Below are 21,556 nucleotides of genomic sequence, written 5' to 3' on the forward strand. Positions count from 1 at the left end.
AGGCTTCAGGCAGTGGGACCCCTAGGGAGGGGGAAACGGGAGGGCAGGAGATGGAGCCGCGCCAGAGGAGCGGGGCTCGTGCCCTTGGCACACACGTAAATAGACAGAAAACCTATATGAAGTCTATCTATCTAGCTTATCTCTCTATCTGTATCAAGTCATAGTTCGCTTTATTTTTGTACCTGTGCTTAGAGACGTTCGTAGCAGGACCACCCGGGGTGGCCTGGGATTCCAGCTCACACTCTGATGCCCACCCCATCCTTCCTCCATGCCCTGTCCTTTGAGACACTCTCTGTCCAGAGTTGCTTGGGTCTTTCTGATGGAAATGTGTACATATGAAAATGTACGAAGTAGCAAAGCAAACAATCCTCTTGCAGAAAGGACAAGAGAGCCGAGGGCTGCGGGGAGCTCCTGGACCTGACAGCCCCAACAGCCAAGGTCCACAGCACGTCTTGTTACGGGGAGGGGCGCTGTGGCCTGAGTTTTGGTGCAGGTGCTCACACAGGCAGCAGGAGAGCTCAGATTCTGAGTGTGCCCCACACTGCCCACATGGGCACCCTCGGTGGTGTCCAGGTCCTTGGAGGGACTCTGGCTCAGCAGCACTGGGGAGGAGAAGGCTGAGATCACCTGGGGGGCTGACAGTGGTACCTGGCCTGCTCTGCAGCGCCTTGACTCAGGCACCCTACAAGGTGCAGCATCTCAACAGAGTTTTGTGAGGTGGACGGCATGGGCTTAGTCTTGGGGAAGAACACCCTGGTCATTCTTTGCTGCAGATTCTGGGAACCACTGTGGCTGTGGTATCTGGTGTAAATACACCATGCATGATTTTTCCAGTTACAATTTTAATTGGAAATAGGCGGCATTGGAAATGGAAAGGCCTAATCCTGGGACACTGAGTGGAGGTGGGGGAGTGAGAGGAGAAGTTGGGGCACCACAGAAAGGATGGGGCCGGGGCGACCTCCTCTGGCGTCTGGCCTGGGACCTTCAGAACTGAACGCTGTGCTGGAAGAGTCTGACCCGGAACTGGAGAGTCTGGGGAACACGCACTCGCTTGTTTTGAGCAGGAAGTTCCGTGTGCCCTGAAGCGTACCTCCGTGAGAACCGCAGACCTCACATACGCTGCAAGGGCCTCAGCGCTCCTCCCTGGGTGCTAGCTCTTTCCCTGACTTGGCCGAGAGCTCAGAGCGATGTGTTTGAAGCTGGTGCAGGCAGCCAGGAGAGACTTGTGGCTGCAGTCTCTCTGCCCACGTCCTGCTCATTAACCAAAAAAAGGCAATACTAACCCCTCTTCCCCAACCAGAGAGTCATGCTAGCTAAGAGCTTTTGTCTTAGGGAGTTTGGTCAGTAGAGGCACTCAGGTTCCTCAGCCATGCGAAGGGCTCTCTTTACATTTTGGGGGATTATGAGGAGAGTAGGGGTTGGGGTGGAGCTTGAGTTTGACTCCGAACCCTCCTGCCCCCACAGTGCAGACTTGAAGGGGCCCTTGCATTCACTCGGGCACTGTCCTTGAGTCCCTGGCACACCTGCTCAGGACATTTCTCATTTCCCAAGGTCACTGAAGGAAAATGGGCTCTGTCCACGCAGCACTGGGGGCCCCGACACTGGGTCCAGCTGGCCGTGCGCCTGTCCTTGGCAGGCAACTAATCTCTCCTGCAGTCTTCTCCGGAGGCCAAAAGAGGTCTTCTTGTAAGACTTGGCAGGGAGGCTGAGCAAGAGGAAAAGCAGCACACTCCATGTCCCTTCCTGGCCTGCAGCCTCTTCCAGACTGCCAAGGCCTCCACACCCAGAGGGCTTCACAGCGTGGCTCTCTGGGCTCCTGGAGTGATCCTCTCTTTCTCTACGGGCCCTGCCCCACCTCCAGTACACATGTGACCAGCATCACAGGCCCCTCATGGGGTTAGTACCCCCATTGGGTCTCAGGTTACTCTAAAACTCTGCCTCCTTCCATGTGACACCCAAGGCTTGGTCCTTAACTTCAAGGTACATGAGACCAAAAGATTCACTGACCCGTGTACTCCCACCCCATCCCTCAGTCTCCAAGTGGGCTCTTCATTTACAGGAAGAAAAGTGAAGGCGAGGGACATAGCCCTTACCTTGAAATTTCAGAGCCTGGATGGGACGTAATGCTTCTCTCTACCCTTTCTGCGATCCTGGCCCTGAGCCTCAGAACGACGGTGAAAGGGTGGCATCCATGGGGAAGAAAACAGATAGACCAGTGAGCCCCAACTTCTCTGAAGAGCCAGCCTTTCACAAAGGCACCTGGGGCAGAATGGACTGCGATCTGACCACATGGGGAGTAAGCAAAACTTGCCGTCTTTGATCCTCTCAGTTAAGGGGACAGGAGGTGGGATGGGTGCTCTAACTGGGTCTTTGAGGCCCGAGGCCACTGCCAGGAACATGAGCTGTTCCATGTGCTTGTGCCACGCATCTCGTCCTCATGTGGAAGGGATATTGAGTTCTGGTGCTTTTCTCTCTGGTAGGTGGTGGGGGGATCTACAGAGCTGTTTCAGTTTTGTACCTCTGTGTGCTTTATGGAGCAAGAGTTTGGGGCAGAGAGACTCATGGGGAGTTGCTCACCAGGGACCCGTGTGGGCCATGTCCTTTCCCCCGGTCATCAACCAGCAGCTTGGGGAAGAGGGGTTTGTCCACTGCTCTTTGGCCTTCCCCTCCTCTCTGCTGTAGGTGTTCGGGCAACATCACAGTGGGAGGCAGGGGAGCTGGAGAACCCACACAGCACACACCCTGTCCGTAAGGGATGGGGCCCAGTACTAGCGCATGGGGTCTCTCCGGTGCTGCTGTGCCCGGGGCCTGGGAGGGAGTGCTCTGTGTGGTGGTCTTGACTGCCGGGACCTGGCAGACCGAGTGGCCGGCTTAGGGAAGAACAGCAGTTTAAGGCTTATCCACCAATCTCAAAATGTCTTAACGCCTCATTCAGACTCCATTTCTGAACCACTGTCTGTGGGGCCAGAGGGAGGGCACGAGTAGGGTGTGCCCTCACCACCTGCCTCTCCTCTTCTGCGGACACTGACCTGAGGGACGACATCAGCTTAATGTCAGCGATGCCCGGTCCCTCTCGTCTCCAACTTTTTCTCTTCCACCAGGAGAGACTTATCACCCTGCGTATGATTCTTCCATCGCACACCTGGAAGCAAGGTGTAAGGACTTCTTTCCCCATTTCTCCCAGTAGTCTGTAGACAGAGAGAGGGCAGGGCAACCGGCGGTCGCAGCGCCGCTTCCAGAGACACGCCAGCTCCGTGCCTCTGGACGCCGTGCCTCTGGACGCCGTGCCTCTGGGCGCCTGTGTGTTAGCTCTTTTTTGAGGACTCAGTGTTGTCATGGGAGCTCATGCTCTCATAGCATACCCTCTCCATCTTTAGCTTTCTTTGAGGGTAGCCCTGACCATGCCAGGTCTTCTTGTGAAGCCCCTTCAAACCTCGTTCCATTTCTTGAATGTCGAGTCCTACAACGCCACTGCGCTAGGGTGCTTTATGGTGCTGTTCTTGAAGAGGCCAGCTGGGCTGAACCTCCTCTGTCCCACTGGGTCCTTAAATCTTGCTGTATTTTGTCTTCTATTTGATTTTTCCCTTAGGGGCTTGGGGTGGGAGACATAGGGGTGGGCTTTTGTGTTCTGTCTCTTCTGTATGTATGGACTGGTTGAAGTCAGTTATCACAGGCAGCTGACTTCATGGTTTGGTTGGCTGACTTCGGTTAACTAGTCAAAACAAACCAACAAGTTAAGTTGTACAGCTGCACACAGAACATTTGAGTGTGGATCTGACTGGCAACTAGAGGCTTACTTTTTGAACTTCAGGTATGTAACTCAAAAGTAAATAAAAACACTATTTTTTCAGTAAGCTTTTTTTTCCTTCTAAGAGACAACTTAGCAATCAGACGAGAAGAACGTTTATCCGGTGCTGTACCAAAGCCTTATACGAACACATCCTACACTCTGTATAACCTGTCTCTGCTGAGCGCCCTGCTCTGTCTCCCTCTTCTCAAAAGCCTGCGAATGCCAGCGTGTGCCAAGCCTCGGTCTGGGTCTCAGGGACCCCTTGGAGCAGAGGATGTTGGTGAAGATGGGACACCATTCTGCTTCCTGAGTGGACTCTGGAAAGACACCAGGCGTGTGTTTGTGCACGTGTGGGGGCTAGGGGTGTGCGTGGATGTACGTGTGTGGCTGTGTTACAGGTACACGACGCCAAAGTGAACGCACTAACTGGGGGCCTGACAGGGAGACCCAGGCTGGCTCTGGGAGTGGGCTGGCTGTAGAGAGGGGAGGGCATCCTCCCTGTCTCCTGTCTCCTTCCCTGTCCTCTCCATCAGGGAATGGAGGTTGATGGAAAAGGCTGCACTCTCAACCAAGTGCTTTTTCCTCCTCCAGAGGAATCTCCGAAGTCTAGGCGTTTATAAGGAGCCTGTCCAAGAGGCGGGCGCCCCCAGCCACTGACTCACAGTCTCACAGACTGCCAGGGCGGGGAGGGGCCTCCCTCCGCCCCAGCTCCGGCCTGCTTTCTCGGGGGAAGTGCATTCTGCAGGGCCCTCTGACCGCCCAGCCTGGGCCTGGGCCTGTTCTAGCAGCTGCCCCTCGGGGCTCCCTGCCCCCTTCTTGCCACTCCACAGAGAAGACCGGGCTGGAGGTGCCCCTCCACCACGCCTGCTCTGTGGCCTGAGCAATAACGCCTGCCCCGCCTACCACAGACAGTAACCTTTTGGCCTTAGATTCTTGCCAGTTGAAAGCCGAGTGACACCCCAAACCCAGTTAGGAGAGGACCCGCGGCCTGGCTTGGCATTCCCAGGCTCGCTGGATACTAACCAGTGCATCGCCAGTAACACTGCATGTTCACATAGGAGTTAAAGAGCAAAATGAGTGAATGCAGAGCTGGGGAAACAGGCAAACGGAGAAAAAGGGCCCAGCAGGCCACCAGCTGTGGAGCCAGAGGTGCGCCGGGCATGCTGCAAGTTGGACTAGCAAGGCTTAGGGCTGAACTGCTTCTCATGTAACATTACTCTGCTTCAGAAATGTTTTGTATTTTGATATAAATAAACATTTGCTAAAAAAGTTCATTTTCTAATTCTTATTTATACCTAGGAGGTACTTTCTGATGGCATCTAATCTCACCTCTGGCTTTTGGTCTCCCTAATCAACCCCAGGTTTTGAACTCGGGGCTCAACAGGGTTCCAGGAGAACTAGAGGCTGGAGAGTAAGGAACTAGTCTTCGTTCCCTGAGCACCTAGTCCTGAGGGTGGTCTGTGAGTCACTGTCCCATTCACCTGGGGTCCATCATGAACAAGTGGTTAATAGGGGTCTTGCTCTCTTAGGCTTATATTCTAGCAGGAGGGAGACAGAAAAAGGCAACTCTCACCGTAGGAAAACTGCACAGACACTGAGATGAAAAGAGCTTTGGAAAGACCCGAGCGCAGGATGCGGGGCAGGTGGGGTGAGAGGGAGGTGGCGGGTGCAGTTTGAATCGGAGCTGGGAGTGGGCCTCACCAGGAGAAGACAGCCCCTGAGCAAAAGCTGAACGGGGCCACGTAACATCATCAAGTTCTTTAACCTGGTAGACTTGTCACCATGCCTGAATCCCTGAGAGAGGCAGCAGATACACTGACTCCTCAGTTGTATGATGAAGACAGCTGGGTTGACTGTGTTGGACTAGGGAGTCCCAACCCTTACAGGCTGGCCCACAGCAGCACTTCCTACAAGAGTTGGGGTGTGGTGACAGTCCTGTGATGTCCTCTCACTTGAATGGCTGTCGTCTCTGAGTGGGTTTGCTGGATTTTGCTGCCTGGATCAGCAGCCCGGGTGTGCGCCCCTCACCACACACCGCTTCTGTTCCCTGATAATCCTTGTCCATTACGTTCTATATTGGCAACACTCTGGCAATCGATCATCTCCTACTGTACTTGTTTTTAGCTTCATTTGGTCTTTAGGGTGGAAGGCACATACCAAAATATGATATTCCTATGCTCATGGTTCCAAGAGAGGAAGACAGCCAACTCACTGGCCAGACAGAAAACAGGTCCATCTGCAAACTTTAAAACAGCTACCATGGTGTAAAAGGTCTGCGTATAAAACTCCTGAGAAGTCGTGAACCGGGGCTGTTGTGCTGGCAGAGCCCCTGAGTGTCTGCAGGGCTTTCTTTGCCTCAGCGAACAGTCTCATTTCTCTGGTTTCGCTTTCCTGTTTCCTCTGTCCTTCCTTTTTCTGACTGGGCCTTACTGAAAATCTCTTTGTTGTTTCATATAGTTGGTCTTAATTTTCAAAAGCAGATACTTGGAGTGTTTTTGGTCTCCAGTTTACATACTAATGAGAGTGGGCAACGTTGCCAAACCCGCCTGCGAGAGCCTACCTGTCCAGCTCCTTTGCACCAGGCTGTGAGCCGGGACAGTCCCCTGAATTACTCATGGCTGTGGATGTGGACAGAAGTGAACCTTTTTGGTTAGATCCGTCAGCTCTGTGGCAAAGCTAAGTTAAAAAAGAAATTAAGTAGTGAAGAGAAACAGTTTGGGTCAGGAGGTCCTTCCCTGTGTTAAACTGTGTTAAGAGCCTTTAGTTATTTATTAAAACATTTTTTTAATTTAAGTATTGTCAGTTTACGATGTGTCAATTTCTGGTGTACAGCATAATAGCTCAGTCGTATACACACATACATACATTCCTTTTCATTATAGGTTACTATAAGGTATTGAATATAGTTCCCTGTGCTCTACAGTACAAACTTGTTTATCTATTTTATATACAGTAGTCAGTATCTGCAAATCTCAAACTCCCAATTTATCCCTTCCCCCCCCTTCCCTGGCCTTGTAACCATAAGTTTGTTTTCTATGTAACAGTAACAATTCTCTTCTTTTTTTAAAAAACAACCTTATTGAGGTATAATTGATGTACAAAAAGTGAACATACTTAATGTATACAGTTTGATCAGTTTGGACATATGTGACTCCATCACTTCCAAAAGTTTTCTTGTGTCTCTGTGTGTGTGTGCGTGTGTGTGCGGTAAGAACACTTAACACGAGACCTACCCTCTTAACACACAGCATTGGGACGACAGGCCTTCTGCAGCCCAGCAGACCCCATCTTGCATAGCTGAAACTCCACATCAACTGAGCAGCTCCCCTTCCCCTGCCCCTGTAACCACCATCCTGTGCTGTGCCTTCATGTGGGTCAGATATTTGGGAGCAGCTTCCACGGATGGTTCTGGCTTAGGGTCTCTTATGGAGCTGCCGCCAAGCTCTTAGCTGGGGCTACAGTCATGAAGGCTTTCCTGGGGCTGGAGGATCTGCTTTCAGCATGGCTCGCAAGTTGATCCTGCTTTTGGTGGAAGGCCAGGGCCTCTCCATGTAACTTCTCCGCAGGACTGCCTGGATGTTCTCCAGGTTCCCCCAAATCAAGCAACTGGAAAGACTGAAGCAGAGGCTGTAATGTCTTTTATAAACCAGCCTTGTGTTCATACAGTCCAGCCATATTCAGAGTGGGAGCAGACTGGATGAGGGCAGGAGTACCAGGAGGGTACGGTGGCATTTTCAAGGCCAGTGTGTATGTGTGTGTATGCTTTTTTAGTAAGAAGGAAGGAGAAATAAGGGGATTTTATAATTTCTGCTTCTGGGCTGGATGACAGCAGCCCAATTTTAAAAAGCCAGATATGTGGCACGAGTGTATCTGAAAGACTTTGGAGATGATATAAGCAATGAGGAAGAAGAAAACTGGATCCCAGAGAGAATGGGGCCCCTCTGAGGAAAGCTGATCACTGCCAGTGATTTTCTTCTCTGGAGGCAGTTACTGATTCCAGGCCCAGCCTTATGCTCAGTCTTGGCCGCACAGAGGGACCTTACTGGGAGAGCAGAAATCAGGAAGCTTCAGGATCACACAGAGCTGGTGTGACAGACTGGAAACTCAGGGGACTCCAAACGCATGGGAGGTTCTTCCTATAGAATGTTTTTCTGAGACTGAGGCTGTGCATCGGAGGCTGGGGAGCTAGGCCAAGGACTGGAAAAGGCAGAGTAAAGGACTCTGTATCTCATGGCACTAAGGAGACCAAGTCCTGCTAGAGACAGGGGCCTCTGCAAACACACACACTGCCTTTTCCTCAAGATACCTGCCTGATTTTGAAACTGCACAGGGGAGGTAGTCTAAAAAGCTAAACTTAAAATCTTCAAAGGGGAAAACTGAATTTTTAGCAGAGAGATACACTTCAGAGCAGACTGGACATGGCAGAAGACAGGGTTAGGGAACTGGAAGCTAGGATAATAAATATCCAAACTGAAGTGCAGAGACAAAAGAAGAAGAGGAAAAGAAAAGAATGGAGCAAAACAAACAAAAAGGTTTAATATACATATAAATGGAATCCCAGACAGAGAAGAGAGAAAAAGTGGGCAGAAGCAGAGAAAAGATCTTGTCAGAAACTTCCTAAACTGGTAAAAGGTATCCCACAGACTCAAGATGCTCAATGAATCATGAGGAAGAGAAATACAAAGGAAAACATGCCAGGCACATTATAGTCAACCTGCTGAAAACCAAAGAAAAAGAAAAATCTTAAAAAGTAGGAAAAAATCATCTTCAAAGAGGCAACAGTAAGACTTATGACAGCCGTTTCCACGCAAACAATGGAAAACAGAAGACAGTGGAGATACCTTCAGAGTGTTGAAAGGAACAAGCAACCTGTAAGTTAGTAAACAATGAAATGGCTTAAAATATTTGATCAAGAATAAAATAAGGGGAGGATAATAAAGATAATATAAGTAGAAAAACAAGATAATAATCTTAAAACTATCTAAAATATATTAATGCTTACATTGGCTTAAAATGGACTAAATGATCAATAGACATTGTCAGACTGGATAAAAAAACTACAACTGTATGCTCTTTATGAGAGCATATTATATAAGTAAACAAGAAGATGGGAAGTAATAAAATTAAAAAATATATGCCACATAAGTCCTAACAAAAAGAGAGCTGTTATAGCTGTATTAAAATCAATTTTAAAGTAAGAAATACTATTCTTAATCAGTAGAGCTATTTAATGATGATCAAGTAACAGTTCAATGGCAATATACATCAATGCTAAAGTCATATGTACTTAATGACATACTTCCAAAATTGATGAAGTCAAAATTGACAGAACTAAAAGAAAAAGTAAATGCATATAGTTGGAGATCTTAGCACACTTTTCTCAGTACCTTATAGAACAAATAACGAAAAAATTAGTAAAGATACAAAGGGAACAACATGATCCATTAACTTGAACTAATGACATATGTAGACCTCTGCACTTGACATCTGCAGTGTACATATTCTTTTTCAGTGCTAACAAAATAGACTATGTACTAGGCCAGAACACCAATCTTAGTTAATATCAAAAGACGGAAGTCAGAGGAGTCCTCTGACTACAGTGGAATTAAATTATAAATTAGTAACTAGAATATCTCCCAAAGTTCTTCCTTCTGAGGCGAGCTGATCATTTTGACCACTTATATAAAATGGATACATTCCTTGATAAATAACAGTATTAAAACTTACACAGCAGAAAAATAAATCTGAATAATCATACATACATATATATATATATAAGTTAATTTTGTAATTTAAAACTATCCAGTAAAGGAAACTCCTGGTCCAGACAGATGCATTCACAGATGAATTCCTCCCAACACATAAGGAAGAAATAATATAAATCTTATATTAATTCTTCCAGAGAACAGAAATAGTGAACACTCCGCAATTTATTTTATGAGTTCAGCATAACATTAATACCAGTATCTGACAAGGAAATACAAGAAAGAAAAACTGCAGACGAATATCCCTTATGGTCATAGATGCAAAAGATCTAATGAGGCTAACATACGTATAATGTGTATGTGTGTATGTAAATCCTGAACAAGTGGGTTTGTCGCAAATTTCAATGGTGGTTTAGCATTTGAAAATCCATCAATGTAATTCACTGTAATAACAGAATCAAAGAAAGCTCATATAATCATTTCTACAGACGCAGAAGAAAATTGGTAAAGTTCAACACCTTTTCATAACAAAACTCTCAGCAAACTAGGCAGAGAAGAAACTGTATTTAACTCGATGAAGGGAATCTACTGAAGACAGTACGTATTTGAGGGTGAAAGAGTGAACACTTTCCCTTTAAGTTTAGAAACATGGCAAAGATTGTTTATACCATTTCTATTCAACATTTTACTGAAGGACTTATCTAGAGCAAGAGGGCGAGGAAAAAAAACTATAATTAAAAAGGAAGAAAAATGATCATTATTCACTTATGACATGATTGCATATGTAGAAAATCCAAAAGCACCTGCAAATAATCATTAATAAGTGGTTTTCACAAGGTTACTAAATACCTGAACAATATAAAATTTTTATTTACTATTAACTAAACAATTGAAATATAATGGAACTGAAATAAGAAATACAATTGAAAGTAGCAATAAAAAAAATCAACTACCTAGAGATAAATCTAATGAGATATGCAAGCTTTCTACACTGAAAACTGTAAAACACTGTTGGTGGAATGAAAGACTTCAAGTGGAAGGATACAGCATGTTCAAGGATGGAAATCTCGTTTAAAAAAGCCATTTCTTTCCAATTTGAGCTACAGAATCAATAAAACGCTAATCAAAATTTCAACAGTTTTTTTGTGATAATTAACAATTTGATTTTAAATATATACGGAAATGCAAAAGACCTAGGACAACCAACATAATCACAAAGAAAACTAGAAAAGCAGGATTTACATGACTAGATATCAGGACCAATGATAAAATAAAAATTAGCAAGTGTGCTATTGATGTAAAAAATAGACAGATTAACAGAACAGAGAAGAGAACCCAGAAGTAGCTCTACGATGCACTGCCATCTGTTGATGACAAAGGCACTACTTCAATTCACTGGAAAAGGATTATCTGAATGAAAAAAATAAATGACTTTTTTGAGTTAAGCACTTCTATTTATTAAAACACAATAAGAACGCAAAAAGTGAGAAGAAATTTGTAATGTGTATATACAACTAACAGAAGACTCCTTCCACGACGTGTAAAGAATTCCCACAAATCGCTAAGGGAATACAGAAAACTCAGGAGCACCCTGGGCAAAAGACCCGCAAAGGCAGCTAAAGAAATGCATGCAGGCGGCAAATAAGCATGTGAAAGGCACTCGACCTGACTAACAGTCAGAGGAATGCAAATGAAACAACACCAGATGTGGCTAAAATGTATAAAAAGAGTAAAATGCCAAATATTCCAGAGCATATGAATGAACTGGAAACTGCCGGAAAACTTCGTCAGTGCCCGCTAAAATTGAACACACCCATACTCACATGCAGCAACCACACCCTTACGTTACACTTAATATACATATACACCCAAACATATATACACCATGAGATCAGCATGTTCCCAGCAGCACTATTCCTCTTTTCCACAACTGTCAACCACCCAAGTGCCCATCAGTAGAAGACTGGATGAACCATGGTATATTCACATAACAGAATGGCATTCAGAATGCTAACGAAAGTTCTACAACAACACACAGCAATGAGATAAACATCCGAACATAAAGTTTAGCAAAATAAGTCACATAAAACACACAGTGATCATATAATTTATATGCAATACAAAAAACCCAAAAACACAGGCAAAACTAACCTATACTATTAGGAGTCAAGACAAAGGTTACCCTTAAAGGTAATCTTTGAGGGTTACCCTTTGGTTAATGTGTGCAGACTTTTGAGGTAATGTCATTTCCCCTGAGCTTGATGCTGTTTACACAAATGTGTCAAGCTTGTGAAGGTTCTTTGAAAGGCACACTTGTATGATATCTATACTTCTATGTATGTTGTACTGCAAGATAAAAATGTTTTACATATGGGATGGGATGTTTACAATTGCAGTTAATTTCCAAGTTCAAAATTAAAATAAAATAAAATGATAAAAAGATACCCCAAGCCACTGCAACCAAAACCAAAAAAAGTCAGAATTACAACTTGAATATTGGATTTAGGGATAGAAAAAGAAAATGAGAGAGAGGTCAATACTTTCATAACAAAAATGGGAGTGTAACGACCTCTGAAAATTTGTACTTCTATAAAAGCAACAAAAAATGGCAACAATTCTCCTAACACCTTCAGAACTCCAGAAATGAATCAAAGGCTGGCTACAGCAATAAAAAGTGGTATGGTACTGCCATAAGAACAGACAGTCCAGTCCAATGAAACAGAACTGAGAATTTAAAAATAAACCTGTACATCCACGGCCAATTGCTTTTTTTTCATTGAGTTATAGTCAGCTTACAATGTTGTATCAATTTCCAGTGTAGAGCACAATTTTTCTGTCATACAAGAACATACACATATCCATTCTCACATTGTTTTTCGCTGTGACCTACCACAAGATCTTGTATATATTTCCCTGGGCTACACAGTATGAACTTGTTTATCTATTCTATACATACCTGTCAGTGTCTACAAATCTCAAACTCCCAGTCTGTCCCTTCCCAACCCCCGCCCCCACAAGTTTGTATTCTATGTCTGTGAGTCTGTTTGTTTTATATTTAAGTTCATTTGTCTCCTTCTTCCTCCTTCTCCTTCTTCTTCAGATTCCACATATGAGTGACTCATACGGTATTTTTCTCTTTCTGACTAACTTCACTTAGAATGACATTCTCCAGGGTCATCCATGTTGTTGCAAATGGCATTATGTTGTCATTTTTATGGCTATACAGTATTCCACTGTGTACCACCACTTCTTTATCCAGTCATCTGTTGATGGACATTTAGGTTGTTTCCATGTCTTGGATATTGTAAATAGTGCTGCTATGAACATTTTTAGATTTCACATATGAGTGATATCATATTGTATTTATCTTTCTCTTTCTGGCTTACTTCGCTTAGAATGATCTCTATGTCCATCCATGTTGCTGCAAATGGCATTATTTTATTCTTTTTTATGGCCAAGTAGTATTCAATTGTATATATATACCACAACTTTTTTATCCGGTCATCTGTTGAGGGACATTTAAGTTGTTTCCATGTCTTGGCTATTGTAAATAGTGCTGCTGTGAACACTGGGGTGCAGGTGTCTTTTGGAATTAGGGTTCCTTCTGGATATATGCCCAGAAGTGGGATTGCTGGGTCACATGATAAGTCTATTTTTAATCTTTAGAGGAATCTTCATACTGTCTTCCACAATGGCTACACCAAACTGCATTTCCACCAACACTGTAGGATAGCCAATCGATTTCGGGCAAGGATGGCAACACAGTAAATGGGTTTGAAAAGTCTCTTTAATGAACAGCGCTCAGAACAACTGGATATCCCCATGCAAAAGAATGTCAGTGGGCCACCTACCCTAAACATATACAAAAATTACCTTAAAATAGATCAATAATCTAAATATAAGAGCTAAAACCGCAGAACTTTTGGAAGAAACTTAGTAATAAATCTTCCTGACCTTAGGTTTGGCAATGAATTCTTAGATATGACACCCAAGACATGACTAAAAGAAGAAAAAAAACAGATAAACTGAAACTTTAAAACTGAAAACCTTTGTGCTTTAAAGGACATAATCAGAAAAGTGAAAAGACAACCACAGAATGGGAGAATATTGTTGCAAATAGTAAATGTAAAGGGGGTTTGCATTCAAAATGTATAAAGAACTCTTACACCTCAATAACAAAAAGACAAATGTCCCACTTAAAATACAAGAAAAAGACTTTAGTAAGCGTTTATCCAAAGTTACATACTTGCCCAATAGATACCTGAAAAGATGCTCAATGTAACTGGTCATTAGAGGAAGGCATTTCAAAGCCACAGTGATGCACCCTTCACGCCCACCGAGATAGCCAGAACAACAGAACACACAAAAATCTAATTAAGTGTAAAATGACGTGTCCCCGGAGAGGTGGGGAACCGGAACCTTCACGCGGTGCTGGCGGGGATGTAGACCAGGGCGGCCGCGGTGGGATCAGCTTCCCCAAAAGCGCAGCGGAGGGTCATGACCCGCCCCGCAGCTCACTGAACACCACCGCCCGCACAGACCCAAACAGATCCATCAGAGGGAATGGTCAACAGTAAGTAACTACTGCTGTGGAGCCCACTGGGAAAATACCAAATTTGGATAACCTGTATCTTAAGTCAAAATAATTCTGAGATGAGAAGCAAGGTCGGAGGTAAATAAACAAAATCGTAAAAGAACCAGCAAAACATGCGAAGTCATCTCAAATCAGAGACCAAGCAGAGCAGGTAACTGGAAACACAGGTGAGAGAGACGCTGGATACACACATCTTCGCACACAGTCTTCACCACCGAAACCCCAAAACCTGAAAACCAGCAGTGCCGCAGACGGCGTCGGGGTTCCGCTCCAGACGCCGTCGGGGTTCCGCTCCAGACGCCACGCAGGAGGGCCCGAGCTCCCGCCCCAGCGGACCCGGAGCCTCGGAGAAGCCGGACGAGGCTGCGGGCTCCCAGGGGCCTGCAGGCCGGACAGTCCCGCCCCGAGTCCCCGCCCCCGGGCGGGCCCTCACCCCCGGGAGCGAGGCCGCGCCCCCACGACCGCAGCTCTGAGAACCCGGGGCACCGCTGACTCACCGGAGACGACGGCCGTCCTGTCAGCAGACGCTCCGGGCGGGCGCGGCCTCCTGAGGGGCGGGCTTGCGTCAGAGACTCCTGGGGTCCGGACGGCGGCGGGGTCCGGGGTGACACGGGAGCGCTGGGCCTGGCCGGCTCCGTCTCCGCTCCAGGGCGCGGCCTCCAGGGACACACTGGACGGGGGTCTAAGGCTCGGGGTTCTGTCTGGGCCCAGATAGACATCTGGGAGGTTTACATCCGGGCCCCCGGTTTACGTCCGGGGGTTTACGGCGGAGGTTTACGACTTGGGGGGTTGGTTATGACCTCAGGGGGTTTACGACTGGGGTTTAGTCTGGGCCCCTAGTTTACGTCTGGGGGTTTACGGCAGGGGTTTACGACCTGGGTGGGTTTACGACCTGGGGGGGGTTTACGACATGTGGGGTTTACAACTCGGGGGTTTAGGGCTGAGGGATTAGTCTGGGCCCGGCTTCTGTGGCCACCGCCAGGGGCCGCCTCTATGGTCTGGCTCTGGCGGCCCCTGCGCTCCGGGCCCTGGTTCCCACGGAGGGTGACCGGTGGGAAGGAGTTCTTCAGCGGCCCCGCCCGTGGGGCACAGGAGAGGCCGCAGACCCGGCAGCCTGATCTTCGTGGGCGAGAGGCCTCCGAGCTGCGGCCTGGGGGGCGAGCACACTGAAAGGCCGAAGGTAACCTCTGTCCCCTCCCTCCGCGCGGCCTCCGCACCGCTGTCTGTGTGGACGGTCGGCCCTCAGCAGCGCAGGTGTGAGGAGTGCGGGTCCACCTGCACCGCAGTTTTCGCGTAGCCGCGGGCTGCGGTGGTGCCGCGTCTTCCCGGGACGGGGGAGGCGTGAATCTGACGCACAGCTCGTGACAGGACACGGGAAACCACTCGGACCCGGATCGTAGGTGTAAAGCATAGAAGAATCAAAACCAAAAAGCCGTCTAGTAGTTCTGCCCGAACTGGGCTGTTGTCTTTCCGGTTGACCTTGACCACAGGCCGCAGTGCTGGGAGACCTTCCTCCACTGTGGGCAGCCGCCCAGTTTCCTCTCGCTGTTTAGGACCCGTCACCCCAGCCAGCACGGAAACTCCCTCCTTTGCTTGTTGATTCCGAGGCGTGAGGAGCCCAAGGTGGCCGGGTGGCAGTGTTAACTACCATTTCAGTGGGATCGTTGTGTTTCCTGGTGGAAGCTTCCCTCCGTTTGGAACTAAGGTCTCTAGACCGAAAAAGCATAGGGTCACGGGGACAGGGAGACAACATTTTGCTCCTGGGTCACTGGGGGTGATGGTGAGCGGTGGCCCTGCCGTTTCCAGCCCTTGGTTCACGGACCCAGGAACCCTGGTTATGGGAGGAGTAACACAGTACACGGGACACTGATGTGCACCACAGTATTCCTGGAGAGCGTTGCCCCAGCCCTGCAAGGTACTGCCACCTAGTTGGTGCGGGAATCGAGGCTTTAAGGCCATTCCGTGTTCTACCAACTCAGCTGCTTGGAGGGGTGTGGGAGGGTGGTGAGGTGAGTGAACTCAGGAGAACAGGCGCAGTGCTGCCCTCACCTGCCCGGTGGCCCTGGGTAGGAGGCAGTGCTGTGCAGACACCCTGACCCCTGACAGTAGGTGAGGCGCCCTGAGTCCGCACGTGGTAGTCGGGGAGAAGCGCTGTCTGGAGGGAGGGTAAGTCCATGTCCAGAGCCAGTGTCTATTCCAGTGAGAACAAAGCATTGTCCCCTGTGTAATGGAAGTAGGCAGTGCCGTCAACCTGCCAAGACAAGTGGCTGACCACCCCCCGCCCTGCCAGGGAAGGGCACTTCTGTGGGACAATGTTGGTCCTGGCAGACCAGGCCCTCGGCAGTGGCTGTAGTCAGGTCGGCCTTGGTGGGTGAAGTCTGCGTTGCTCAGCCCATGTGTCACCTCCATCCCTGCTGCCATGGTCCCTTGTCCATGCATCCACTGGACGATGACAGGCTGGATGGGGTCCAAAGAACGGGTTATCTTACCCTCTTGATTAACAAAATCCTCCTCTGCTGGGGTCACCCTTTGGTGAGTGCTCACATGGGACCCAAATGTCTTTGTGTGTTGTGCCCATGTAGAGAGCTCTGTCCACGTACCTCTTCCCCAGGCCTCCTTGTCACCAGTTTTCCAATCATGTTCCTTCTGAGTCCCTGACTACCCAGCCAAAACACTGGCACAGCTGCTGAGTTAGTACAGTCTCGGGCCTGGCCCCTTCGCCTTCCAGGCAGAGTGCACGAGCAGGCGCACTGCTGCAGGTGCTTCCGCTGGAAGGCCTGCCTTCACCCTGTCCTTCAGGGGCGTGCAGAGAGGGCTGAAGCTGCCCCTTCCAGGTGGTGCCTGCATGTCATGCAGGACCGTCTGTGATCAGGCCTGAGTCTTCTCTTGGACAGCTGATCGCAGGGAGCGCTCTGTGAGGCTACGGGTGTGTGCGGCGAGGGAAAGCAGTGCCACAGGAGTGGGGCCATGGCATTTGAGCCCTGTAACTCTTTTGTGCCTTCAGGACCCGCCTGGACCTGTTCTCAACGACACCACTTCCATTTTGATGATGAGGTGCTGCTGTGCACACCCAGCTACATAGCTTGTGGGTCAGACAATACCGGGTTCCTGAGGAGCTCAGGTCACGTGGTAACTTGGTAGCCCCTGGTTAAGCACTCAGTCTCTGGTAGGGCCTAGTAGTAAACCAAAAGCTGTGTATCAAAAGGGGGGTGGCTATCCACTGACGATGGCAAAGCTTGGCTCCCAAATCCTAATGGTTCCCACTGTGACTCACCTGTAGGGGCTGCCAGAGGTTCCAGGTAGCGTCCCTGTCTGCCACCAACACTGAGCAACTGAGAGGATCCTTACATTGCTTCCCTAACCTGCAGAGTAAAGGCTATTGTGGTGGGAATGGCCAGGTGGAAGCTGCGAGGACTGCCTCTATGCAGAGAGCAAAGCGAAAGCGCCACATTTCTGGAGGAGTGCGGGGTTGATGACGCCATTAGGACCTGAAAGACCCAGGAGCAGCGTTTCCCACCACGTGCACATCGACCTGCCTCTGGTCTGTGCCGAGGACAGCAGGACTGGGAGAACGGCAGTGGGTGATTGCCAGCTTGATCGGGTGGTGACCCCAACTCAGCTGCTGTTCCAGATGTGGCTTCATTGCTTGAGCAAAGTAGCACATTCCCTTGTACGTGACATGTAGAAATTTGTCTGGCAGGTGCTTTGTTCTCAACACCTGTGAGTGAAACCACCAGCAGTGGTTCTGCCACCTGGGCCACATGGCCATTCAGAAAACTCGTCCTTACGCCAAACAACCAGACTGTTAACACCTTTTCTGACTCCTTAAGCTATCTTATTAAGTGATAATTTCTGCTCGGTGGAACCATATGAACACATCTGTCCAGGTCTGGCTTCAGGTTCCTTCCCTCACTATCTTACACCCTTGTTATTCACCCACACACATTCCCAGATTCACATATGTAAAAACTGGGGAAGGCATGTTGTTTTGGAGAGTAGTGTGACTTTCCATGGGTCACACTTTGTCCCTCACCTGTTAAGGACCGCCAGCACTTGAGTGCAGTTACAAATGCAGTTATAAATGTAGAAGCCAGGAGGGGCAATGGGCTGTGTCCTGCTAGGCAAGTAGCCTGGGGTAGGCCGTCACAGTCTCCTCAGGCAGAGCGGGATTAGTGTCTTCAGGCTGGGTGGAAGGACTGCTTCTGCTGGCAGAGAAGATCAGCAGGTGTTTAGGAGCTCAGTGTTGCCAGCTTCATCAGGGCCTGCCCATCTGTCCCCATTCCAATTTTCAGGATCCCATTACTTCTCAGTTAGTACCTTCACGTTACCAGCAGTCACCTTGTAAGGCTGGAAATTCAACTTGTGCTGTAATTTAGTCACTTGCAGGATGAGACTCTGGCACCATGACAGGAGATGAAGGTTTCTTTCAGGGCAGCCGTGGACACTTTGAGGTCATTTATGCAGTGCTTAGACTGGGAACCTGAGTCCCTAGGCTCATCCTTTTCTTTCTCCGCTTTGTCTGCTGTAGTTAGGAGCAACCAGCAAACTCATTATACTTGTCAGTTTGACAGAAACTTTCCAAAGTATCAAATACAAGGTCACCCAGAACCTTACCTCTTACAAGTATTTGATTAGAGATGTCCAGTGGCTGTATTTTGTGTGTCTCTATTGCTGTACCTTGTCATGGACTGTCGGTGCTGTCTCTACTACTGGGGAACCAATTCCAGAACCCTCAGAGTCAGTTCAGAAAACTTGTCCTTCAGATTCTGTTCTTCTGGGGCTATTCTTGGTACTAAGCTCTGATTACTAGGCTTCTCTAGAGAAATGGAATTAATAGGATATCTGTATCGTCTTTACATCTATATTATCTATTTGTCTTTCTGTCTATCTGTCTATTTATCTATCTAACTAGAGGGATTTATTTTAAGGAATTGACTCATGTGATTGCAGGGGGGGCTGGCATATCCAAAATCTGCAGGGCAGGCCAGCAGTTTGGAAACTTGGGCATAATTTCTACATTGCACTCTTGAAGCAGAATTTACTTCCAAAGCAAGCAAAAGGAAAGGGAAAAAAAGAGATTAGATTAGAAATCAATGAAATAGAAAACCAAAGAGGAAAAAAAAATAGGGAAATTCAATGTAAATGAATAGTAGTCTTTGAAAAGATTAACAAACAAAAACATTCAGCTAAGATAAGCAAGAAAAAACAGAGAAGACACAAATTGCCAAAATCACAATTGAAAGCAACTTCACCACTGAAAAAGGTTCTGTGTGAATATTGTGAAGGGCTTTATGCTAATAAATTAGGCAACTTAGAAAAAATTGATTTATAGCTTTGAAACAATGCCTATCAAAATCCCAGCAAGATTAAAAAAAAGTAATTGGCAAGCTAATTTTAAATTTTACATGGAAATTCAAAGGACCTTGAATAGCCAGAAAACTTTTGAGGAAAAAAGAGGACTTTTACTACTTCATCTGAAAACTTACTGTAAAGCTAACGATTACCTAGACAATGTGGTGCTGCTGTAGGGATAAGCATGGAGGTCAATGCAGCGAAGTTGAGGCACAGAAATAAATTCTTATGGTCAATTGAATTTTCAGCAAAGCTGCCAAAGAAATTAAGTGGGAAAAGGATAGTCTTTTTAGCAGATGATACGGGTGTAATTATGTATTGATATGCAAAAAGGTATATTCAGATCCTTCCTGATGCTATACACACAAAAATGGCTCAAAATGTATCATAGGCCTAAATGTGAGAACTAAAATGATAAAGCTTATGGAAGAAAACATAGGAAGAAAGTCTTTATGACCTTGGAGTTCTTAGATCTGATATCAAAAGCATACTGCATCAAAAAAGTAGAATTTGATTTTATCAAAATCAAAGGCTTTTTCCTCTGAAAAATACTAATAAAATGAAGACAAGCCACAGAATGAGAGAAGATATTTGTAAATCATATATTTGATAAAAAAACTTGCATTCAGAATATACTAAGAACTTAAAACAAAAAAGAAAACAAACAACCTAATTTAAAAAATTGAATAGATATTACACCAAGTGAAATGTATGTGGATAATAAGCACATTTGAAGATTATCGACATTATAAGTTAGCAAGAAAATACAAACTAAAACCAAATGACAAACCTCTTTTTTTTTTTAACATTTTTTTATTGAGCAGTAGTCAGTTTACAGTGTTGTGTCAAATTCCAGTGTAGAGCACAATTTTTCAGTTACACATGAACAAACATATATTCATTGTCACATTTTTTTATACACCGACTAGAATAGCCATGATTTAAAAAGACAGACAACATGAGTGTTGTGAGGACACGGAGAAACTCAAATCTTCTCATGTTGCTGGTGGGAACGTAAACTTCTACAGCCTCTTTTGAGAGAGTTTGATGTTTCTTAAGAAGTTAAATATATACCGAATATTTAAATATTTAATATTATCCACCTTTTGTGATCTCTTTTAAAAAATACAAGAGGTGGGAACATATCCCAACTCATTCTGTGAGGCCAGTGTTACCTTGATACCAAACCAGACAAGACCATCTAAGAAAATAAAACTACAGACCAGTATCTCTTACAAATCTTTAACAAACTGCTAGCAAACTGAATCCTGCACATATAAAAAGAAGTATGTACAAGTGGAATTATCCCAAGAGGACAAGATTCATTTAACACCTGAAAATCAAAAACTAATGTGACATACATAAGACAGATTAACAAGGTCCTGCTGTACAGCACAGAGAACTATATTCAATATCTCGCAGTAACCTATAATGAAAAAGAACATGAAAATGAATATATGTACATGTATGTATGACTGAAACTGTGCTGTGCACCAGAAATTGATACAACATTGTAAACTGTACTTCTATTCAAAAAATGGTTAAAAAAACTAATATAATACACAATATTAATAGAATGAAAGACAAAAACCACATGATCATCTCAAATCCAGAAAAAACATTTGGCATCTTGTAATAACCTATAATGGAAAAGAATCTGAAAAGATATCTATGTATCTGTATATCTGTATATAACTGAATCATTTTGCTGTAAACCTGAAACTAACACAACATTGTAAATCAACTATACTTTGATAAAAATTAATAAATCGTATAGAAAAAAGAAGCATTTGGCAAAACCCAATGCTTTTTGTTGAGGAAAGCACTCAATCTAGAAATAAGAAGAAAACTTCCTCAACCTGATGAAAGGCATCTACAAAACCCCCTAACTGAACACCATACTTAGTGATAAAAGACAGTGCTTTTCTTTTAAAATCAGGAGCAAGAAAATATCTGCTGTATCCAGTTCTATCTAATGATACACAGCCAGGGAGTTCCACAAGAAAAGGAAAGAAAAGGCATCCAGAATGGAAAGGAAGGGAAATCATCTCTATTTATGGAAGACATGATCTTGTAGGTAGAAAATTCTCAGAAAACCACTAAAAACTATTACAA

General features: G+C 46.1%; 2 long non-coding RNA genes across 2 annotated transcripts; one reads left to right on the plus strand and one right to left on the minus strand.

The window, feature by feature from the left end:
• Nucleotides 1-822: 822 nt before the first annotated feature.
• LOC140691061 (uncharacterized) lies at nucleotides 823-14,692 on the minus strand. The gene is made up of 2 exons (XR_012066508.1): nucleotides 14,587-14,692; nucleotides 823-2,156 (listed from the first exon to the last, which is right to left on the minus strand). It is a non-coding gene; the product is annotated as an uncharacterized lncRNA (long non-coding RNA).
• A 175-nt stretch (nucleotides 14,693-14,867) lies between these two features.
• On the plus strand, nucleotides 14,868-17,904 carry LOC140691060 (uncharacterized). The gene is made up of 3 exons (XR_012066506.1): nucleotides 14,868-15,269; nucleotides 17,094-17,210; nucleotides 17,370-17,904. It is a non-coding gene; the product is annotated as an uncharacterized lncRNA (long non-coding RNA).
• Nucleotides 17,905-21,556: the final 3,652 nt, after the last annotated feature.

Source organism: Vicugna pacos, chromosome 33 (assembly GCF_048564905.1).
Source record: "Vicugna pacos chromosome 33, VicPac4, whole genome shotgun sequence".
In the NCBI taxonomy this organism is placed as follows: domain Eukaryota; kingdom Metazoa; phylum Chordata; class Mammalia; order Artiodactyla; family Camelidae; genus Vicugna; species Vicugna pacos.